The sequence below is a fragment of the Myotis myotis genome, unplaced genomic scaffold, assembly GCF_014108235.1.
Source record: "Myotis myotis isolate mMyoMyo1 unplaced genomic scaffold, mMyoMyo1.p scaffold_m19_p_10, whole genome shotgun sequence".
NCBI classification, from domain to species: Eukaryota; Metazoa; Chordata; class Mammalia; order Chiroptera; family Vespertilionidae; genus Myotis; species Myotis myotis.
In genome coordinates this window covers 32742258-32766615 of record NW_023416314.1, presented here as the reverse complement: position 1 = coordinate 32766615, position 24358 = coordinate 32742258, and the positions used below count along the sequence as shown (strand labels likewise).

General features: G+C 35.3%; 1 pseudogene; it reads right to left on the bottom strand.

Annotated features, from left to right (window-relative positions):
• The window catches only part of LOC118664172, a 125911-nt pseudogene that overhangs the window by 61085 nt on the left and 40468 nt on the right, over window positions 1–24358 (bottom strand).

The window sequence follows — 24358 nt, the reverse complement described above, 5'->3', positions numbered from 1 at the left end:
ACCGTCAGTCCATAAAAGATGAAAAGCAAGCTCCAAAGTGGTATTATAGAAGAACAGCAATATATAAAAGTAGTAAACCTTAGAAATCACCAAGTTCAATTCCATCTTTTATTATTCAGATAAAAGAGTAAGAAGTAAATAGGCTAAAAGATGTCCCAGTGGCCAACTCTACTGTTAGCGCTTATCACAAAGTAGGTCTGGATATATGGGACACAGGCTGTCAGAAATTAAAATTAAAAACAAAAAACCAACAACAACCCAGTTCAAAAGTATCTATTGTGGGAAGGCCAGGGATTGGATGCAGAAGTCACAGTAATAGGGAGGAATTCTGGACAGACCAGTTTAGCTAATAGGCACTTAGTACCTGAGAATTAATTAAAGAAAAGAAGGAAAGGACAAAGCGGTATCACATTCTAACTTCAAAATCTTTTAAAATTATCTAATCCTCACCAAGCCATTCTAACCAAGGAGTGTCTATATATAGAATTCAGTGTACCAGTGTGAAGGCAGACAAAAGCGACACCTTCATTTACACGCCCTACAATGTTGTCTATTAAAGTGGCCATGGGGTATTCCTATATTAAACAAATGCATGAGCAACTCTGCAAAAGACTAATGAATGTCATGGATTTTCTTTAATGTGAAAATGTTCCTTGTCCAAAGCCACAGATATCCATAGACATAATAGATTATGTGTAGCATTTTATATAAACTCAAGATATTCATTCAGGTACAAAGCCTAGGAGTGGAATGTTTACATATATTTTTACTTCATTCACTAACTGGATTATGCATTGATTAGAAGAACCTTACCATAAGTGAAAAAAAAACTAAAACAATTTAAACAATATCTCCACACATAATTTGTTAGATTGATTTAATATAATACACACTATATCATTGACTGCTATCCTTTTAACCTTGAGCACATTGTTTATCCTGTCTGAATTTTGGTTTTCTTCTCAGCAGCATAGATATTTTACTTGCCTAATAGTTGCTGAAATCAATCAATAAGACATATTTTTATTATTATTAATACATTTGTTTACAATTTATAGAGCAGTTGAATAAGTACCACATTCTGGAACAGATATTTGGTACATAAAAATGAGTAATACACATGGTACCTAAATAAATGACCCCAGCACAGTGCCAAAGAGCTATTGAATTCTCATAAGAGTTTAGATATAGGGTTATTTTAATAGTTTTTGAGGAAATACTTGCTAGTTGAATTTTGAACTTACAATAGCAATTATAGAATGGCCTTACAATTATTATAAAATATTAGAGATCAGGAAAGTGAGGCATCAATAACTAATGATTTAAATTTATATACTATTTTACCATTGATTGAGTACTGTCACTTACATGATTACATATGTTACTCAGTCACCTTGTGGGGTCAATGATTGGTATTATTATATATCCTATTGTTTAGACAAAGAAACTTAAGCGACAGATGTTAAGTGGGTGTTTCAATACCATTAAACTAATAAGATATAGACTTTAGTTATGTGAATTCAAAATTCAATTTCTTCCTTCTAAGCCAGGCTGTTTCCACGTAAGTTATACTTTAATCAAAGATGGCTTGAAGTAGGAAGAGGGACTTAAGTGTTGTCTGTGACTTGGTAGGGGATGATATCATAAAAGAGATTATTAAAGTTTATATAATAACTAAAAATAACTAAATAACAACTATTTCTGAACTGATGACATTTCACTTGTGAGTTGTCCACTTGCCTTGAGAACTACATAACATTTTGTCATTAGTGTCTTCTACCCATTTGTCTTAATTACCCTCGAGGGAGTAACTGTGTAATTGAAGATGATAAAATGTTTGCTTTAATTTTAGTCATTGGAGGTAATCAAATCTGGCACCAAATGCATTTGTATGTTGATCTTTAATTATTCCCACCACAGAAGATCTCTATTTCATTCTATCTCTTCTTGATAAGACCATTAAGGTGTTAAGTGCAAAGTTACCACTTGATGGAACAAGGCTCCAGACAGTCTGAGTTGGAAAACCAGCACTGTGACTTAGTTGTCACAAGATACTGTTGATCAAACATTAGCTAACTTGGGACGATATCAGAAAGAGAAAAAAAGTCAATAAAGAAAAAAATACTGAGTACTTCAAAAAGGATATTCAGTATAAAGTTCCAAAGTTGTTGATAATTTCTTCAATATCTTAGAATGTCATAACTTTGAAAAAGGTTATAGTTTATAGGGGGAAAAGGACAAAAATATTTCTTAAGTCATACAGTTGAAACAGTTTAAGTTATTCAGAATTTGTCGCGTCTAAATGTGAACATGTAAAAAGAAAAGTTTGTACATTTCAACACATTGGACTGATATTAACATTTTAATCTATCACTAAAATCCTTCAAAATATTAATGGAAAAACATCTGTTAGAAAAAGTATTTAACATTAAATATACATTTAGATTAGTTTTTAAAAAGACCTTATTTGAAACATTTTATTTTCTGTAGTTCTCCTTGTGAAATTCAAGTCTTCATGTTTCCAATAGAAAACCTCTTTTACTTGAGCTGTTATTTTTTTCCAGAAAACAAATTAAATTTATCTGTTTCCTTGTTATCTGCAATTCAGAGGAAACACTTTCAGTCTAATGGAAAGTTGTTTGAGAACTATTTTGGGCTTTTCTTGGGCAGATAAAAAGCTCCAACTTTTTCACACATTTACACTTTCCACCCAAGAGAAAAGTCATCCTAGAGAAGAGCTCTGAAGAGAATTTTGAGATAAGCTGGATAGAGACACTTTTATATTCCTCCCAAAGGCTTTGCTTCCATGACAAAATCCTATAATTTGAAAAGACAAGTCTTTTACCTTTAGATCCTTTTGGCTAGAAACAATATTAGTATCAAAACCTTATTACAAAAAGGCTAAATTGGTTAGGGATAAATCACCTGTTGTGATGAAGTTCAGCCTTTGGCAGGGAGTAGGGCTTTGGTCTAAAAGCTGAATTAAAATACAGGAAGATGGGTGCAACCTAGATCTAGGTTCACTAAGATGGACCTTCTGATTCTACAATCTGTAAAACTTCAAAACCCGGTAAATTCTTAAAATTCCTCCTATTTATTTTCTCATGGCTCTTCTTCTTCATGTTCTTCCACAACAAATGTGGCACAGAATTAAGCCTCATACCCAATTTATGCCACAAATTCTTTCAGCCCATGCACATCATAAGAAATACACTTCATAGCATTTTCAAAGGATCATGGAAAGACACAAATCAACATTGTACAGCCTCCATAATCTTGGTGGCCTCCCTTATGTTATCACAGTTCTCCATCTCTATCTTAGGTTTGCCCCCCAATAAACAAAAACATTCTCCTTTTTCTATTTAATTAAGAAATTGGGGTCCTTTCCAATTGAAGACCCAAACTAGCAAAGCATACTGAAGTATAAGACTTTCACTTAAATAGTCTTTCCCATTGCTACCCAAATGTCTTCTCATTTTGGACCACTTAGAAAATCATGATTTTTATCAGTGCTATGAGATCAACCAAGAAAGCTTTGGGAGCCTAATTTGAATGAAGTGAAGCCACTTGAGCTCTGAGAAGATCAGCACTAGAGCATGACTGTAAGTCTTTTGAGGTTTAGCAGTGAGCTCACATGTTGACTACTCAGATTTCGAACAAAGCCAGGTGAAGACAGGTGAGATTACAGAGGAAAAAGAAAGAGAAGGACAATATTATTTGGGCTTATCTCCAGATATCATTTATACATTAAAAATCAATGATTATAGAATTTTGGAGCTGAAATAAGGACATATTACAAATACTCTAATAAATTCTCATTCTGTATCTTTAATTCAGCCTTCCTTCTTGGAGAGCCATTTAGTAGAATGCCTTGGGTTTTCCTCATATGTTTCAAACTCAACCTATACTAAACTGATACCATCATCTTTCTCCCAAAAGTACTTTTCCTACGGTGTTTTCTGACCTGGGAGAATGGTGACCATCAGTGATCCAGATGCACAGGCCAGAAATCAGGGCTGCTCTTTCTCACTTGTCACTTTAAGACATCCATTAAGCTTTAAGCTTGTTCTATTCTTCTATAGGTTTCTTTAATTCCTCGATTTATATCTATTCCTTTTCCAGAAACCAGCTTAAGCAATAATTGATTCTCACCCCAACTGCTACTACAGACCATATTTTGTCTCTCTCTCCATCTACTCTCTTTATATCATTTTCCACAAAACAGCCAGAGTTATCATTATAAACGAGAAATATGATCATACCATCCACAGATTGAACATTTTCAATGACTTTCCATTGGTCTAAGATAAAGTCCAAAATCATTTTCATGGCTTACAAAACTCTTCACAATCTCATGGCTGACTAACCCCTTAGCCAATTTACCCTCCATGTACTATCATCAAGCTCCTCAAAGATGCCACACTTTATCACCTCTGACAAAGGGCAGGCGGGAGGCCAATATTCAATATTTAGGGGAATAAAAACCCTCTATGCTTTTATTTCTCTAGTGAAGGAGAGTTATGCTGCTTAGGCATAGTTTCTCAGAGCAAAGCAGGTCACTTATATCATAGAGGGCAATAGGGATATATAGAGTTCAGGGACTGGGGGATTTTCAGGGACCACTATTGGGCATAATTGGTTAAATGCATTTGTAGACCAATTTGTAAATATTTAAATACTTCAGTGGATGTATTTTTTAAAAATTAATTGGCAGTTCAGAAGTTTTCATTGGAGTATTTTTATTCCTGATTGTCTGACTATTAAATGTGAGGAACATCATTGATTCATCAGCTTGTAAAAATGTCTTCACTGAGGTAAGCCATTCTCCTTGACTGATTGAACGTGTTCAGAACATTTTTTTTTTGGTGGCTACTCATTACCATGGCTATAAAAAATAGGTCTGTTGTTTTATTCTAGGAGTGTGTAGACTTGTTTTATTCCCATGTCTCACTATTTATCCTTATTTGCTTAGCATCTGTTTATGTTTGGATTCAGATTACTTGTCATTCCCTTAGGGATGATTTTTCTTAGATACTGATTTTTTTTCCCTGCTAAGCATCACCATTACATTCCATCCTTCCAGTTCCTAACACACATCATATTGGAAACAAATACTTCTCTTACTACCTTGTCTGTAGGGCTATCCTCTCCATAATGAGAGGACCCATATTTGTCTTGCTTGCCAATGTATACGTCTTCTTACACAGGACATTGAAGTTGGAAGAAGGCTGCAGTTAACCTACAATTACGCACCAGGTCACAGAGACTCTAAGAGATAGAACCCTCTTTCAATCTCACATCTTCTGACCTAAAACCAGTGCTTCTTCCACCAATACCCCAGGCGCCTCCCATTAGCAATATTGAGAAGGAAATGGCAGAAGTTTCTGCAACCTTACCTTAAAATGCATCCTCACTTTTCTACTGAAGTTTGGGTAATTTTTTAATACTGTAACAAACCTCCTTTAGAGCAGAAGAAAAGCATCCTTTGCGAAACTTTCAGCAGGGAGTAGCCGCTAAATCCCTCTACTACACTGTGGCTGTTAAAGTCTTATCACATTATTATAGCAGCAATGAGACATGCCAGAAAATGATGGAGTGCCAACCAGCTTCCACAAACAAGAAACATATATTCTGTGAAAGAGGGAGTCAAGCAGAGACCTTTTCCAATAACTGGCAGTGCACCAACTCTCACTGAGAGCTGACAGGTAGCCTTGTGATATATATATACCTTTATTGTTTTCATTATTTGTGGGCGAATTTAAGTCTAAAAGATGTAAACCCATTGTATGTTATTTGAACATCTACTAAGCATCTTCATCTACTGTCACTAATACTGATAACTAAGTGAAGGCTCTGTCCAAGGTAGCCCTTTTCTTCACCAAATATAATCTATCTTAAAAAAAAAAATGGAAAGAGAGAGAGTTCCACTTTATTTTATATATTAGGAATATCTATTATTAAATACTTTATCCAGTACTGCTCAAAGACACCTTCCCTGAATCTTTCTGGTCTCAGGATGTGAGCTTTAGCCTCTATACTGTAATACAGGTTTTGATATAGTAAGACTAAGGTTGAAGAGCATAGAAATAAACTTGCAAAATAGCCCAAGAAGTTTCATAAAAAGAAACCAATCCTTGAAGAATAGAGAACCAAGAAGATAGGCTTAGAATAAAAACAAGATTTGCTATTGAAGGGGAAACATACTAGTATCTTTTCAGATGGCTTTTTGATGATAGTGTGCAAAAACTTCAAAATTATGTGATAAAAACCATTTGTTTCCCCAAAGCCCCAATCTCATCTAATCGTAGAAAAATTTGAGGAAATTATTTTCATATTAAAACAACACAGACTGACAGCTGTCAGAGGGGAGGTGGAGGGAACTGGGTGGAAGAAGATGAAGGGGTTAGCCAAAGAATATATATGTAAAACCCATAAACACAGGCAAAGGTGAGGTGATGGGCAGAGGGAAGGGTAGAGGCAGGAGCTTGGTGGAGCTGAGCAAAGGGGGGAGGGGGAAATGGGGACATCTGTAATAGTGTCAACAGCAAAAATAAAGTTAAAAAAACTACACACATAGATGTACTGAAGAGCATGAATATTTTAAATGTTTGCTTAAAGTTGTGCTTTCACACTTCTCAGCTGTGTGAAAGCAGAGGTACTTTAAGGAACACTTAAAGTGTGTGGCTTAGTGCTTGCTATATTTTTTCCTCCAGCCCATCTTCTCTATGATCTTGAGTATTAAATGGAAATATACGTATTTCCAAGGTCTTGAAGAGATCAGGGACACAGGATAATATTTTGTTAGAATAGGGATGGGAATGGGTAGAATTTTTGCTGTCAAGGACTGTTAGAACCTGAAGGAACACATTTTGAAAATTTCGTACCAGTCAATAAAAAGGACACTACCAGCAACACTAGAAACAAAAGAAAGTAGTTCTCCAATGGTTGCTAAAAGAGTAACAGATATCAATAACAGCCAGATATATTTTTATCTACAGTAAATTAGACACCCCATGAGGATTTCCTGAACTGATTGTAAAGAGATGTTGAGCTTCCCCAAATCTGTAGTTGAAGGTAAAGAGAAAAAAAATTCTATACAGTATTCTATACACTGGAGTTGGCAAGAGTAGGTTTACAGTTGTGAATATACAAAACACAGTTTATTCTTGTATTATTTATTTATTTATTTATTATTTATTTACAGTATTTGTCTCATTGTTATTATTTCATATCTTTACTTATGATATATCTTTAAGTAATGATGTCCATAACTTAATCTACTTTTGCCCAACCATATATATATATATATATATATATATATATATATATATATTTAATATATATATATACTTTAATATATATATATATATATACTTTAACAACTGCTTGCTATTATATTTTGAAAATGAAATGTCATTTAATAAATACAGCTTTTATAATTATTAAAATTGTGTATACATTTTTTGGGAAATTCTGTGTATATACCCATTTTGAAAAGATTCCTCCATCTATATATTTTATTTTGGGGGGGGGTGGGAAAATGTGTAAGTTCTACTCTTTCAGTAAATTTATATTATGCAATACAGTGTTAGCAACTATAACTGCCATATTCTACATTAGATCCCTGGGATATATTCATTTTATAACTGAATGTTTATACCTTTTAACCAACCTCTCTCTATGGCCCTGGCAACTATTTTTCTACTCTTTTTTTCTGAGTTTAGCTTTTTTTTTCCTAGAGCAAAACTCCTTTGTTAGGTTTTCTTTGGATACTATGTCCAGATGTGTGAAGGGAGTGTATACACATAGATTGAAGAATATGAAATTTCATTTTTATGGGAAACTATGAACCCAACAGTGTGAATGGTGCTAAGTTAGACACAGCATCTGCTTCTCTGGAAACACAAATGCTGATGAGCATCTAATCCAGATTGTGAGATAATTGAATTCTCAAAAAAGGACATCAGCTGAGTGTGAAAGAGAGAATGTATCAGATTCATGAAAGAAGAAACTTGGTTCATGCCAAAGAATAATATTTGAGAAATGATGGAGGTTTAAAAGAATGGGAAGTAATTTAGGAGAGTATACATAGTTTAGTATGATGACTAGTGCTTATGAAAGATTAGTGACTAATTAAAATAGTTAGGAAAGTGTATTACTATTTATGACTGCATAACAAATTACCCCAAATTTAGCGGTTCAAAACAACAGACACTTACTATCTCCTGGTTTCTGAGGACCAGGGATTTGGGAGCAGCTTAGCTGAGTGATTCTGGCTCAGGTCTCTCATTAGGTTGCTATAAAGCTGCATCATTTGCAGCTTGGACTGAGCTTGGATGAATCACTTCCAAGAAGACACATGGCTGTTAGCTGGAGTCTCTTTACTCACTAGCTCGAGGCCGGATGTCTGTATGCCATCATGTGGACTTTTCAAAAGGTCTAATAATAAGAGAAAAAGAGCCCAACATGGAGTAATGAAAGCCTGTCGTTTCCATCCTGATCTCAGAAGAAGTGCCTTTTCATCATTTCTGCTGTGTTCCCGTGTACCAATCATGCCACTATGTGCAAAGAAACAAAACAAGGGTATAAACTGCAGAAGTTGGGGATCACTGGAAGTCATCTCAGAGACTGCCTATCACAGAAGGTTGCAGATAATAAAAGGAAGGCAAAAAAGACCATTTCAAAGTAAGGTATATGTACATTACTAGTTTGAAAATAAATAGCTTCCACCAAATGGACACATTTGCCTTCCCATTTTCAGCCTACCCAAAATATGCATGGTTGACTTTGATATCTTAAATTCACATCCATCTAGGATTATATCCTAAGAAACCCAAAACACCAATCAGAAAGAATGTATGCACCCCTATGTTCATAGCAGCACAATTTACAATAGCCAAGATTGTAAACAGCCCAAGTGCCCATCAGTAAATGAGTTGATTAAAAAACTGTGGTACATTTACAACATGGAATACTATGCAGCGGTAAAAAATAAGGGTCTCTTACCCTTTGAGACAGTATGGAGGGATCTGAAGAGTATTATGCTAAGTGAAATAATTCAGTCAGAGAAAGACAAGTATCACATCTCACTCACTTATGGAATCTAATGAACAAAGTAAACTGATGAACGAAATAGATCCAGAGTCATAGAAGCATGGAATAGAATGATGAATTTCAGAGGGCAGATGAGGGTAAGATGGGTGGGTGGGGAGAGATTAGCAGAGGAACTTATATGCATATATGCACAGGCCTTGGACACAGAAAATAGTGTGGAGAAGACTTGGGATGGACGGGTGCAGGATGGAGAAAAACAAAAACCAAACAAACAAACAACAAACAAAGGGGTCATCTGTAATATTCTTAACAATAAAGATCATTTTAAATAAATAAATAAATAAATAAATAAATAAATAAATAAATAAATAAATAAATAAATAAAAACATTCCGCACAATTTTGTAATAAGAATGTAATAATTTCATAATGAGAATTTATGAAACAATAAGGAAAACAAGCCATTTTCTTCAGTGCTCTCTCATTTGGTTTAACTGTGACAAATCACTTTTATTTCTCTAAAAATATAAAGCTTAAATGGCCAATTACTTCATAGTAGATGTGAGGGCATCAAAGTCCATGTATGAAGTAGTATCTCCATGGTGTTACAGGTTATTAACAAGCTGTGTTCAGAATAAAATCCTACCCTGTCTGCACCCTCTTCTTCCTCCCCTGCCTCTTACTGCCTTCTTTGTAGCTATACATTGTAGGATTGTCTAGTGGAATCTTCATATTCCTCATGATCCATGGTTGTACTCTCCAACATGGTAGCTATTAACTACATATGATTATTTAACTTTATATTTAAATTAATCACTATTAAATAAATTTTACAATACTAAAAAGTCAGTTTCTTAGTTGTATCTGGTACCTTCCAAAGGCTCAATAGCCTCATATAGCTGGACAGCAAATACATAGAACATTTCATCACCACCTGAAAGAGTTATGGAAAAGCACTGTTGTATTGAGTATCTCAGATTGCCTTTTGTTTGCCTTATGAGATATAAGTATAGGCTAGGAGATACTATGACTCTCCCAAGTCCAAACATTAGTTTTCCCTCTTATACCTAAATATCTGTGATATAGGTTAGCCTGTGGCATTTAATGGTTAATTAATTTTGAAAGGCCACAATGAAAATTTTAATTGGTTGTTCCACATCCTTTACAAAGATACCTACAACTATTTAATTAAATATCTTTCAGAGAACAATTAATGAATTAGGCCACTATGAAGGAAAACATCTCATCAGTCACAGAGTTCTATTCCATTCCTTGTTCTTTATTTTATTCCAGGTAATAAAAAAAAAAAAAAAAACTCATTACCAGGATAAATTAAATACTACATTTCCCTTATTCCAGAGTCTTATATTTGTTTCCTCAGTTTTTATAGGAGCCATCTATTTGGTTTCCCTGCTTCCATTCCACCTCACTACCATGCACCCTGAACACTATCAGATTTTTCTTTCTAAACACTAATCTAATCAAATCCCTCCTCTTCTTAAAGACTTTTTTCATCCTTGATAAATTCTAACTCTTAACAAGTTATACTAAGGTCTGCATAATTTGGAACCAATCTATCTCTCTTTATTTGTCTCCTACCATATCTTCTACCTCATTAGTCTTAGTTTTTGTTTATTTTCTATAAGCAGAAAGCAATTTCTTTATAATCTTTGCAATGTTATTTTTCTCCATTCTTTTATTTGAAACTCTTATATATCACTAAGGCTCAGCTCAAATATCACCCCTATGTAGACTTTATTGGTAAAAGTTAAAAGCTTTCCTCTGTGCTCCCATGGCTCTAAGCCCATATACCAAGAATTTATTATAGCACTTCCTCACTTGTATCAAGAAGTTCGTACCCTCTTCCCGTCTATAAGCTTCTAAATGACTGGGCTATGTTTTAATGATTATAGATAGCATTCATGACAGTATTAGCTATCAAACATAGTTTTAGAGTAAATGAATGAATGGATATATGGGTAGGAGTATTGATTAATTAATTATTGAGTGAATGGATACATTAATATTTATGAAATAACAACCCCAAAAATTATTGGGGTTTTTTCATTACTCTTTCTGGGCTTAGCAGTGAATATCAATTGAAATGTCTTCTTTCCACATTTTTCCATAAATAGCACCAACCTCAAATTTCATGTTTACACTTATGAGTTATTGGAAGAAATGTTCTAAAAACATGATTGAACCTCAATGGTCCAGCTAAATGAATGCAGCTAGACATCTAGTTTATGTTGGCCAAACTGGGTCTCACCAATAAATTTTGATATGAAATAAAAAGATTCCATCTTTGGTCTGGCTATGTTTTTTTTCCAAAAAGAAGATAGATACATTATCAAATGAAGCTAAAACTGCTTTTAAATACAAGTAATCAAAATAGTACCAAATAATATGACATCCATTTAAATAGTTCCAATTCAAGATATAAAGCAATGCCATAAAAAGTGTCTGCTTTGAATTTAATTAAAAGATCCACAAGAACAGCATATAATACATCTTCTCGATTATTTTATGTAAACTATCTAAAAATTCAACTTCCTATTATACATTTTCTTCTTTTGAAAATTACTATTTTTGTCCAATTATTTTTCTACATTATTTCTATCTAATCTTCCATCTCTTGGTGCATTCCTTATCTCTGACTTTCTCTGTAAGAGGTCTATAGCTCTGTTCAAGAAAGTTATCTATTCATTCCTGTTCTAATGTAACAATCCATGCTCTTTATTTATATCTCTGCATGTATCTGGCATACCATTATAATATTAATCACCCAAAGTGATGAGTTATTATAATGCTATGCCTTTAACAATAATCATATATTATCTGCTTGCACATGCTTTGCAACTAGTATTTTTTCAACCTGGCACTATACTGGTCAAGGTTCTGCTTAATAGGATAATACTGATTACATTTCTTGCAAGCTTATTTTGGCTTTTCAATATCCCCCACCCTCCAAATAACATTATAGCTCATTTTATTTTAAAGTGAATTTACTGAGGGGTCATTTTTTGCTAGTCCTGTTAAGTGTTTTTCCTCAAGTAGGTCAAAATGTAGATAGAGAGCTGTATATACAAATTGGCAATTGCAATAAAGTCTGTCACAGAGATATGCATTGTAGGCAACCCAATCAGCATGAACAAAAACATCAAGTTGTTCCAATGATATGATTAATGAGAACTATGAATAATCTCCCTAACTTGGGAATATGTTTAAAGATGAATAACGGTAGGAAATGCTGGACAGGTAGGCAAGTGTACAATTAATGAAGGTCCTGGGCTTTATTTTGTAGATAATAAATATTAATGAAAGGGTTGTTAGTAATACTACAGACTACATATTTTGTCTCACGGAAATTCAAATGTTAAATCCTAACATTCAACATGTTGGTGTTTGGATGTGGGGAATTTTGGAGATGATTAGGTTAGGAAGGTGGGGCCTTCATGAATGTGATTGTTGCCCTTATAAAAGAGATTCCAGAGAGATCCTTCCCCTTTCGCCAGGTAAGGACACAGCCATCTATGAATTAGGAAGCAGAGCCTCACCAGACACGGAATCTGCCATTACCTTGATCTTGGATTTCTCAGCCTCCAAGAGTGTGAGAAATAAATTTCTGTTGTTGACAAGCCACCCAGTTTATGGCATTTTGCCACAGCAATCTGAACACACTAAGAAAAATAGATATGCTATGTCATCAGATATGTATTTATTGATACTTTTGCTGTGTAATATTTTTGTTTACTAAATTATAGAAAAGTGATACTTTGAAAGTAAAATGTTCTGTAATCCTACTCTTTACACATAATCACTGGTTAATGGTTTAATATTGGGATTCAACATTTTCCTATATACTCAACATACAATAAAAACATTGAATTTTGATGCATATACATTTCTGTAATTTGTTTTTGTCAATTAACATGTTATAGAATGAAAGTGTAGATCATTCTGCATTCTTCTCTAATGGCTGCAGAGTACATGTCTCATGATTTAAGCAGTTCTCTTTTAGTAAAGATTTAAACTGTTTCCGTTTACTTATTTAAATGATACTGAGGCACACAATTCTCTACATATATCTGTTCTGTTGCACTTTTTCCTTTAGGATAAATTCTTGAAATTGTGAGTCAAAGTCAGCACTACAACACTGAATGATTCCAGAAGACATGATTCTGATCATGATCTATAGGAAGCATAGTGCTAGCTTTCCACTTCACAAACCACACTCTTGAAAGTTATACTGCCCCTTGGTATGTGCCATACATTGTTATAAATGCTTTACATGCAAAAACTCTTTTATTCCTAACAACCCCATAAATAAGGTATTTTATCCCCATTTTACAGACGAGAACATGGATGCTTATAAAATTAAATAATATGTACATGGTCATATAAACCTTCAGTGAATGATATATGAACTTGGATAGATAAATATAGCGGGATGTCAATTTTGGAAAATCAGGGTCTACAATATGGCCCTCAAAACATAGAGTTGGAAAAATTCTATAAAGGCAAAGAAGTTAACACTGAGCCTGCAAAAATTTATTGTAAAATAAAAAAAAAGGCTTCTGATGAAATTTCTTTCTGAAGCTCCCTGAATTCACTGTATCAGAGAAATGGAATGGAACTCTCAGGCCAACAGTGGAAGCTGTAAATCTGGGGCTTGTGTCATGGCATTAAATTATAGTGTCAGAAATAAAGATCTAAAGCCCGTCAGTGGTATAAATAACTGAAAAGAGATTACAGTCTAAAACAGGCTGCATACATATTTAAAAAGTGCTGTGTACACCGCTTGGGAAAATATATGATGCGAAATCTAATAGCCCATCTTGCTTCCTAACTCTTGAGCAGTAATTTAAAACCCTAGCATTTTGAAAAAGGACTATGAATATCATGAACACATGTAAAGTTAAAATGTACTAATGCCTACTATGGTATAAATGAAAGACCACCACTTGGAGCCATGTTATTCTTTATTGTGCCATTAATGATATTTGTTAAATTAAATAAACAATATGGCCCTATGCCAGGGCTGACCAGCAGATCTTGAGCAATGGATGAATAATTGCTCTGACAAACATTTCTGTGAAAGAGAGGGCTAAGGGACTGCTTGGCTTGAGAAACCAAACAGTCCTATTTGCCTGCCTCCTCAGGCTTTTATTGAAGCAACAGCTTGAACTAAAATTAACTATTAGATACTTTCAGTAGGGTAAGCATCCTTGAGAAGACACATGTGTCTGCAATGTCCTTTAAGCAAGGACATCTAAAGGCTAAGCATAAAGATTCCAGTAAACACCTGGGGGTTCATACTTGTTTGAAAAAGTCAAGGCAGGGACGGTTGCCTTCAGCCAACTTTTTTCCCATGCCTCCCTACAGCCCTACACTTCTTAAGCTTTAAGAATGTTCTCGTGTGTATTTCTATCCCCTTATCATTTTTTAGGAGTTGAAAATGGGATGTAAGATGGAGGATACCCTTAAAGTTTATTTCAGGCTCAAATGAAATATATAAATGTTTATCCATATAGAAATTTTGTAAAAAAAAAAAAAAAAATTACAGTACACACAGTGGATTAATCTTACTGGTGGAATATTTGCCCACAATACTATATTTAATTCTGAGGAGAAAAATACAAGTTTTCTTTTATTATTTTGGCATAAAAATAATACAGGTGCCCTTTTCGGTATTTAAAATAATTGTCCATTATATTGTCCATTATATTCCACAAATGAGTGAATAAAAAACATAAAATGATGAACAAAAATAGAGACAGAGACATAGAAGCATCAAACAGACTGTCCAACCTCAGAGGGAAAGCAAGTGCGGGGGGGTAAGAGAGCAACTAAAGGACTGGTGTACATGCTATATAACCCATGGCCAAAGATAGTAGGATGGTGAGAGCATGTGTTTGGGGGGTGGGAATGGCCAGGGAGTGGTCAACGGGGGGAAACGAAGACATATATAATACTTTAAACAATAAAGAATTCAAAAACAAATAAATAAGTAAATAAATAAATAAATAAATAAAGGTCAAAGTCATGAAGTAGCCTATTTTTAAGAAAAATTGAGAGATGCCTGATCAGTAAAGAAGATTCATTTTAAAGTTTATTTCTCGTGTGAAATATATTTTTATCAGCAGTTGAATAGCAAATGCTCTTAGTTGATAAGTTACAAGTTTCTAAATGTCACTTTTAAATATTCAAAAATTATTTCATTATTTTATCTTAAATAGGTTTATTGCTGAGTACTTCAGGGAAACTTATGTTAGGTGAGAGAACTCTGAATGTTCCTAAAATATAATTTCCCTGGTGCCTTTTTTTGTTAAGAATTAAAACTGGTCCCCATGTGTTTATCAAAATGGGGTCAGGATCCTCACTGCATCATTGGAAGACTCTCTCACAAACATGTAAATCTTTTCAAGAGGTTAGAAGAAATTTACATGTGGGCATATGTTTGACAAGTAGAGGGAAGCACATTATTTATGTCAGTCAGACCAGAGGATTGGTACATGTGTAGAATCCTACTCACCTGAAATGTAGTGTAAATGGTTAAGAGGGGATAACACATTGAAATCCCAAATCTTAGCGCAGGTATTTTCTTCCACTACACCTCGCATGTATTTTCTACTTCCGTCCTGCTGGTATTATAGCAATGGGTCATTTCTCAGCATTTCCCTAAAAATAGGCTCTATTGAATTTGCTAGGATCTTGGAAATAAACAGATGGCACCCTTTGAAAATTAATTGTAAAAGTTTAAAGGTGGAACTGTTGTTTAAAAAGATGTGGAAAGAAATAAGGAAGTAAACAGGAGGTGATTAAGCATTCAGGCACCAGTTACATTAGGGAGCCACTCTCGCCCAATTGGAAGACCAAAAGGACAGTGAAAAGGAACAGAGTTTATGCATTCTGATAGCTGTGGTCATGGCAGCATAAGCATTTGATATTAACTGTGGCCATAGATAGATGAAAACAGCCACTGTCCTTGTAAAGTCATTGCTTTTTTATGGTCAAGCTGGGAAGGAGTAGAGGAAATAGACATCCTAATCTCTCTTTCCTCCCAACCTCTGATTTTCTGCTCTTGCTTCCCCTGAGCCAAACCACAGTAAGAGCAGCCTTTAGATAGTGAGGAATGCACAATGAGATATAATCTCATCTGCCAGAATAGCTGACATCAAAAAAGAGGAGAGATAACAAGTGCTGGTGAGGATGTGGACCTAAGGGGACCCTTGAGCTCTGTGGTGGGAATGTAAATTGATACAGCCACCATGGAAAACAAAAGGGAGGTTCCCAGAAAATAAAACTACCATATGACCCAGCAATTCCACTTCCTGCTATATAGCTAAGAAAATGATATCACTCTCACAGAGATATCTGCCCCTCTATGTTCATTGCATCATTATTACAACAGCCAAGACACCTAAGTGTTCCTCAAGTTATATATATATATATATATATATATATATATATATATATATATATATATGGAATATGCTGATAGTATGCTGATTGACCCTCACACCATCACAAAGATGGCGGTGCCCACAGCCAATAAGGAGGGAATATGCTAACTGACTGCACCGCCCTCAAAGATGGCAGCACCAACAGCCAATAAGGAGGGAATATGATAATTTACTGTCACACCCTAAAAGATGGTGGTGCCCACAGCCACAAGATGGCAGCACCAGTCCCCTCAGCCCCGATGGGGTGGCAGGCGCATTGCAAGGCAGGACCACCCCCAGGCAGGCGTGGCCACTCCACGCACCTGCCTCTGGAGTCCCACAGTCCTCTCAGCCCCCAGCCACCCAGGGCCGGCTCAAGGAACAGGCAAGCCTTGGATGTTGGCTGTCTGACTGCCCAGACCACCCAAGGCTCAGGTAACCAGGGCCATCTGAGGCTTGTGCTGCCAGCAGTGGCAGCATCAGAGGTGTGATGGGGTGTCACCTTCCCCTGATCTCCGGGCCGCCTCCCACCCCTGAGGGCTCCCAGACTATGAAAGGGGTCAGGCCGGGCTGAGAAATCCCCCTCCAGTGTATGAATTTTCATGCACTGGGCCTCGTGTGTGTGTGTGTGTGTGTGTGTGTGTGTGTGTGTGTGTATTATTTAGAAAGAAAGAAAGAAAGAAAGAAAGAAAGAAAGAAAGAAAGAAAGAAAGAAAGAAAGAAAGAAAGAAAGAAATTAATTCTGCCATTTTTGAACACAACATAGATAAACTGTGAGGGCCTTATATTAAGTGAAGTAAGCCAGACAGATGAAGACAAATACTTTCTGATTTTACTTATATTTACAGGGAAAAAAAAAAAAAAACTCATTGAAAAAGAAATCAGATTGTTACCAGTACTTGTCAGAAGGGGGTGATAGGTGGGGGAACTGGGTGAAAGTGGTTAAAATGTACAAATTTGCAGTTATATCATAAGTTCCCAGGATGTAATATGCAGCATGATAACTTTAGTTAACAATACTACATTGTGTATTTGAAAGTTGATGTGAATAAATGGTAAAAGTCCTCATCACAAGGAAACATAATTTGTAACTATGTGAAGTGATGGATGTTAACTAAATTTATTACTCATTTCACAATATAGATAGTTCCCCCCATTATATGCAGTTTCATTTTCTGTAGTTTCAGTTGACAACAGTCAATCATGATCTGAAAATATTCAATGGAAATTTCCAGAAATAATAAGTAAGCTTTAAAATATGGACCATTTCGAGTACGATGAAATCTTGTACTGTTAAGCTCTGTCCTACCCAGGATGTGAAGTATCCCTTTGCTCAGCATAGCCACAGATTACTATCATATATCAAATCATTAAGTTTAAACTTATACAACCTTTATTATATTTTAACCATTTTTCAATAAAATCAGGGTAAAAAATAATGGTGAAGAATGAAAGGAGCAGCAGATCCATTAGCCACTCATCCATTCTGTGGTTCTTTTAGATAGGGAAAAACAACTATATCACCACCAAGTGGAAACAAATAGTTCTATCAGCCACTTTATTGTTGCAGGGGAATTAGTTCAATTATGCCATTATTATCATTTGAATTTGCAAGACTAACCATCATCTCTTTGCACTACAAGGAAGTAGGAGAGCAGGTTGTATTTGGCGATGGCTAGTCCCCATCTGGGAGTGGGGACTATAAACCTGGCTATGGTCTCTGCTTTTTTAGCTGTTCTAACAATTAGGCTGGTAATCATGGATCTTATTCTACTTACTTTTCTCTTCTTAGATTTTGCTGGAATTTGGCCAGAAGAGGTATTTAACCTAACGGGATAATCTTTATTTTGTCAGGCTCAAAGTCCTTCATGGTGTTCTCTCTATTGAATTACAGTTTTTCATGCACTGTTACTACTTTTGGATCTAGGAATACTGAGATGTGTACTGATGAGCCTATAGATCCCAGGCATAGCTCTCATCCCTCCTTTGTTGGACCAGCCACCAACTTTTCCATTCCTCTATGGGCACTGGAACCTACAGAGTCACCAAGTCCAAGATTTTTAAAAAGTGGAAGCAAAAATTTCCTTAAGTGAGTCCTTAAAAAAAAATACTATCAGATGAGTTGAAATATCTCTGGGTCTCAATGTTCTGGATTAGATTCTACTGCTGCCCCTGGGATGGCACTGATCAGTTGCTATCATTTCTGGATCTCAACTTTCCATTCTTAAAACAGAAGATACTTTTGAAGATTTTTCCTATCTCTAATATTCTTTCATTCTATAATTACAATACTAATTCATTTTAATCAAAGACATCTAAATTGATTAGGCCTTTCAAGGGGAAAGGTAAGAAATCATGAAATAGTAACAATAATGATGACATCAGTTAAGTCATAGAGCATTTATTTTGTGCATAGCACCATCCTAAATCCTTTGCATGTCATCTTAATCCTCTAAGAACCCTTTTGAAGAGATACTGTTTTATCATATTCCACTTGTAGAAATCGGCCTAAAGTACTCAGTTAGTAATTTAAAGTTAGACAATGGAATCTAGTAACCAACCACAAAATGTTTTGGAACAAAAATGATTTGCCTGCTGTAGGTCAGCGAGAATTGATGACTCGGCAGGCTTTGTGTCCTTTAAGACATCCAACATGTTATTAAAAAGAGTAAACTGTTCAACCACATTAAAAGAATCAAATGAGAAATGGGTCTGGCTTAAAAAAATGATTAGGGCTCACATTTTGTATGTATTATAATGGATATAATATAGGTTAAGAAATTTCCCTATAGTGTATTTTATATCAGACCCTGCAATTTTATAAGATAATAATCACTATTAGCTCCATTACATAAACAACTGAGACTTATAGAAGGTTAATAACTTGCCCTAGTTCTTATATTTAGTAAGTGCTGGATTCAGAGTTCTCCCTGAAGTCTAATCTCCCTGAAGTGCTGGACTTTCCTCCATTCTTGGACACTATCTACAATTGATCTGTCATTGGAAGAAGGTGAGCTATGCCTTTGGAAATCCAGGACTTACTTTTAAGCAGGGTTAGAGTGACTTTTGCAAATATCAGACACCTTCCATATCCACATCTAGGATTAAGTATTCTATACATTTGTGGTGTAGAATATCCCTAAATGCATTTATTCTCTAGTTATCTAAAAATATGACAACCCAGCCCTAACCAATTTTGCTCAGTGGATAGAGCATCAGCCTGCGGACTGTAGGGTCCCAGGTTCGATTCTGGTCAAGGGCATTTACCTTGGTTGTGGGCACATCCCCAGCTGATCAATGTTTCTCTCTCATTGATGTTTCTAATTCTCTATCCCTCTCCCTTCCTCTCTGTAAAAAATCAATAAAATATATTTTAAAAAATAAAAATATGACAACCCAGACTGTAAGCTGAATAAATGTTCATTAAATGTCCTTGTCCATAGATCAATGGAACAGAACAGAGAACCCAGAAATTGACACAAGCCCTTAAGCTCAATTAATATTCAACAAAGAGGGAAGAGCATACAGTGGAGAAAGGGAAGTCTCTTCAATAAATGGTGTTAGGAAAATTGGACAGGTACATGCAAAAAAATGAAACTAGACTACCAACATACACCATACACAAGAATAAACTTAAAATGGATAAAAGACTTAAATGTAAGTAGTGAAACCATAAAAATCCTAGAAGAAACCACAGGCAGCAAAATCTCAGACATCTCTTGTAGCAATATGTTTGCTGATACATCTCACAGGGCAAAGGAAACTAAGGAAAAAAATAAACAAATGGGACTACTCCAAAATAAAAAGCTTCTGCACAGCAAAACAAAACAAAACAAAAAAAAAAACCCATTAACAAAATGAAAAGGGAGACCACTGTATGAGAGAACACATTTGCCAATAATGCATCCAATAAGGGGTTAATATCTAACTCATACAACCTAGCAAAATGAAGAAAACAGCCCAATTTAAAAAAAAAAAAAATGGGCAAAGAACCTAAATAGACACTTCTCAAAAATGAACATATAATTGGCCAAGAGACATAGGAAAAAATGCTCAAAGTCACTAATCATAGGAAAGATACAAATTAAAATGACAATGAGGTATCACCTTATACCTGTCAGAATGACTACCATCAACAAATCAACAAATGACAAGTGCTGGTAAGGATGTGGAGAAAAGGAACCCTAGTACACTGCTCGTGAGAATGCAGATTGGTGTAGCCATAATGGAAAATAGTATGGAGTTTCCTCAAAAAATTAAATATGGAACTTCCATTTGACCCAGCGATCCCATTTCTAGGAATACATCCTAAGAAACCCAAAACACCAATCAGAAAGAACATGTGCGCCCCTATGTTCATAGTAGCACAATTTACAATAGCTAAGGTCTGGAAACATCCCAAGTGCCCATAAGTAGATGAGTAGATAAAAAAAAAAAAAGCTGTGATTTATTTACACCATGGAATGCTATGCAGCTGTAAAAAGGATCTCTTACCCTTTGAAACAGCATGAAGGAACCTAGAAAGTATTATGCTAAGCAAAATAAGTCAATCAGAGAAAGACAAGTATTTGTTCATTTGTGGAATCTAGTGAACAAAATAGATCCAGAGACATAGAAGCATGGAATAGACTGATGAATCTCAGAGGGAAGGCAAAGGGGTTGAGGGTGTTATTAACCAAAGAACTCACATGCATTTATGTATAACCCATGGACACAGACAATAGTGTGTTGAGAGCCCCAGGGGAGGGATGGGTTGGGGGTGAAGGGGGTCAAATAGGTAAAAAATGGGGCATCTGTAATTGTTTCAAAAATAATGATAAATTAAAATAAATAAATAGCCTTGTCTATAGAAATATCTCCATGCTTTTGTAGTAAACATGGCTACTATCTTTTCAGTAGAATGCCATTTACAAATCTTGTAAATTTTGGCATAATAGCTATTTAATAATTAAGTGCAAGGTCTGGAGCTATAGGCTGGATCATTCACTGATTACATGATTAGTCAAGGTACTTAAGATTTCTAAACCACATTTTCTTCTCTTAATATGTAAGATATGGGTAATGACTGTACCCATCTGACAAGATAGTTTAATATTAAATACTTTCATTTATGTAAATTACTTAGCGCAGTTGCTGGCCTGTACGAAATGCTATACAAGTGATTACTCTTCCTAAGGGTGAGTGGTTTGTCTTGCCTTTGGAGAACAACTTTCTCTTTTTTGTCAAGTTTAACAAGTATGATCTAATTTAATTAAAATACAGTAGGCCTATGAAGCATCATATTTTTATATGTGGAAACTGAGACACAAAGAGACTAAATAATTTTTCAAGGTCACAACTCTAAAAGCCAATGCTTAACAAGACACTAGGTTTTCTGACTATTGGTTGAGAGTAATACCATGCCCCACAATTTATAAAACTATCAGCAATTCTGAGCGGACATGGCTTCAGAGTGCAAGCACAGTTAACATTTGACTCAGAAAACAGCATCTTGTATATTCACCAATTCACCAGACTCACAGATCACAAATACTTCTCAGCCCTCAGCATGTAAGAGGAACTTCAAATAATGACCAGTGCCCATATCTTTGTATCCTAGTTAAGATATCTCACTGCTTTCTTATCCCCAAAGTTTTTGATATGGTACTACCACAGCGTAAACTTCCAAATGAGTGACACACTTTTCACTTTTTATTTTCCTGCCTAATTTACTAATCACAGCTTTGTTTCAACTTGGTCATCATTAGTCCTAATAAAAGGTGACTATCACATTGCTAATATATTTATTTTTACTATGCACCATTCACATGTCTACAGACTTTGTACAAGTAAAAGCTAGGCTGTGCTGACTCAGGATCCAGACCTTTGACCTGAGCTTGGGCCCTGTGTCTAGCTTCCTTGCATCTTAACTAAGGCTCACAGCCCACAGGGGCCACCCAATACTAAATTCAGGGTGGATTGGTTATGTGAGCCTCTGAGCTATAGCAGGTTGTCTCCAAGGGTTGTCATTAATGCTTTTGTATTCTTCAGCTTTAGTTGTCATAGTTGCTTTCCTTATAATTTATAATAATAAAAGTGTAATATGCAAATCGACCGAATGGCCCAACAGTGGAACAAAGCCAGGCCTGTGAGGGCTGAGGCCGCAGCGGGGGCAGCTGCAAGGGCCTACCCTTGCACAAATTTTGTGCATCAGGCCTCTAGTATAGATATAAATAGTGTTGGCCCCTAATATAATTATCTTCCCTAAAGAGCAGCAAACAAACACCTATTCCCCCCTTACCTATTGTTTTTAAGCAGTTGGCATTCTTTTATACTAAACTGCTAATTGTTATTAATTACCTTGGCATTTTGAGGAAGAGCATTAATCACGGCATTGGCATTCTGTATTTCGATAGGAACATCATTTGCGTCCCATCAGAAGGAATTTCTTTCTTGAAGGCTATTCATAAATGTGTCATTTATTGCAAATCACCACTTATGAGAATGAAATCCAACATCTGGAGGAACATTGGTAAGGTCAAAGATGGCAGGGCTAATTTCAGCCCCCTTACATTTAGATCAATCATTCTGTTCCCAGGCAGCACCACTACAAGAAGGAGAGCTGTTAGGAGAAGGGAGTAAAGAATTTCAAGACTAGAGAAATAAAGAGGCATCAGTGCTAACATTAATAATAATAATAGCACTCATCAAAGGCATTGACTTTTAATATATGCCTGACAATATGATTAGTGCTTTACATACACAATCATTTTTAATCTTTACAAATATCTTAATAAATTAATTTATTTGTCCTATTTTACAGATGAGAAAATTAAGGTTTAGAGTAAATGACTTGTTCAGGATAGAACAACTACTAACTATGAAAACTGGGACCTGAATCTAGATCCATTTTGATGAAAAAGTCTGAGTTAGTGATCACAAATAAGACCTGGTCTCTGCATTTGAAAACCTTAGAGTTTCGATAAAGGAGGTGATTGGCACACGTGGTAAAGTGAAAGGCTGATTGCAAAATCAGTACAGTATTAAAGGATAAAGAAAAATTGAAATCAGAAGAGAGATAAGAATTGATTACATGGGAAAACTAGGATTTGAGCAGAGGCAGTTGGGTGTTTTTACAGCATATGCTTTGTCACAAGAATGCTTAGCATTCACTTGTTAATTGCCATAAAAGCAGTACTTAATTTTGCTTTGATTTTATTCTCTAAAAATGAGTATTATATCTTATATACAGTATGGTGGGGATTAGATTATATCAGATAAAATAACATTTTTTTAGAACAATGCTGATGTATTATGAGTTGTGTAAATGATAGCTATTATTTAAACAGCATTACAAGTTATGGAATAAATTTGAGCAGTATGTGGGAGGATGCATGTTGAAAGAAAAACAGTGACCAGTGTGGAAGTTACCTGTATGCCAAGTAAGACAACCTGGCTTTTATTCTGTATTTAAAAGGGAACTATTAGGACGGGTGTGTCATGATTAGAGCTATACTATAAGAATGAGGGGGTCAATGTAATGCACAGATTGGTGCAGAGAAACCACAGAGAGAAATTAATTAGGCCACTGCTCCAGTAACACATAGGAAAGAGGAAACTGAGTCATCAGCGCAGTCAGAGTAGAAAGCCTGGGACATGTGCGGGAATATTTGGTGAACTGATTGGCTGTGAAACACTGAGGATATGAAAGAGTAAAACATGACTGAGATTCAGTGTCTGAGCTGTGATGAGAGAGGAATATATTCCTTTTGTATGACACTGTATCCAATGGCTTCTTTAATAGAATAGTGATAACATTTCAGGAAAACTTCTATCGAATGCTTATAATGTACTGGTTCTTCATCACTTTATTATATCTTC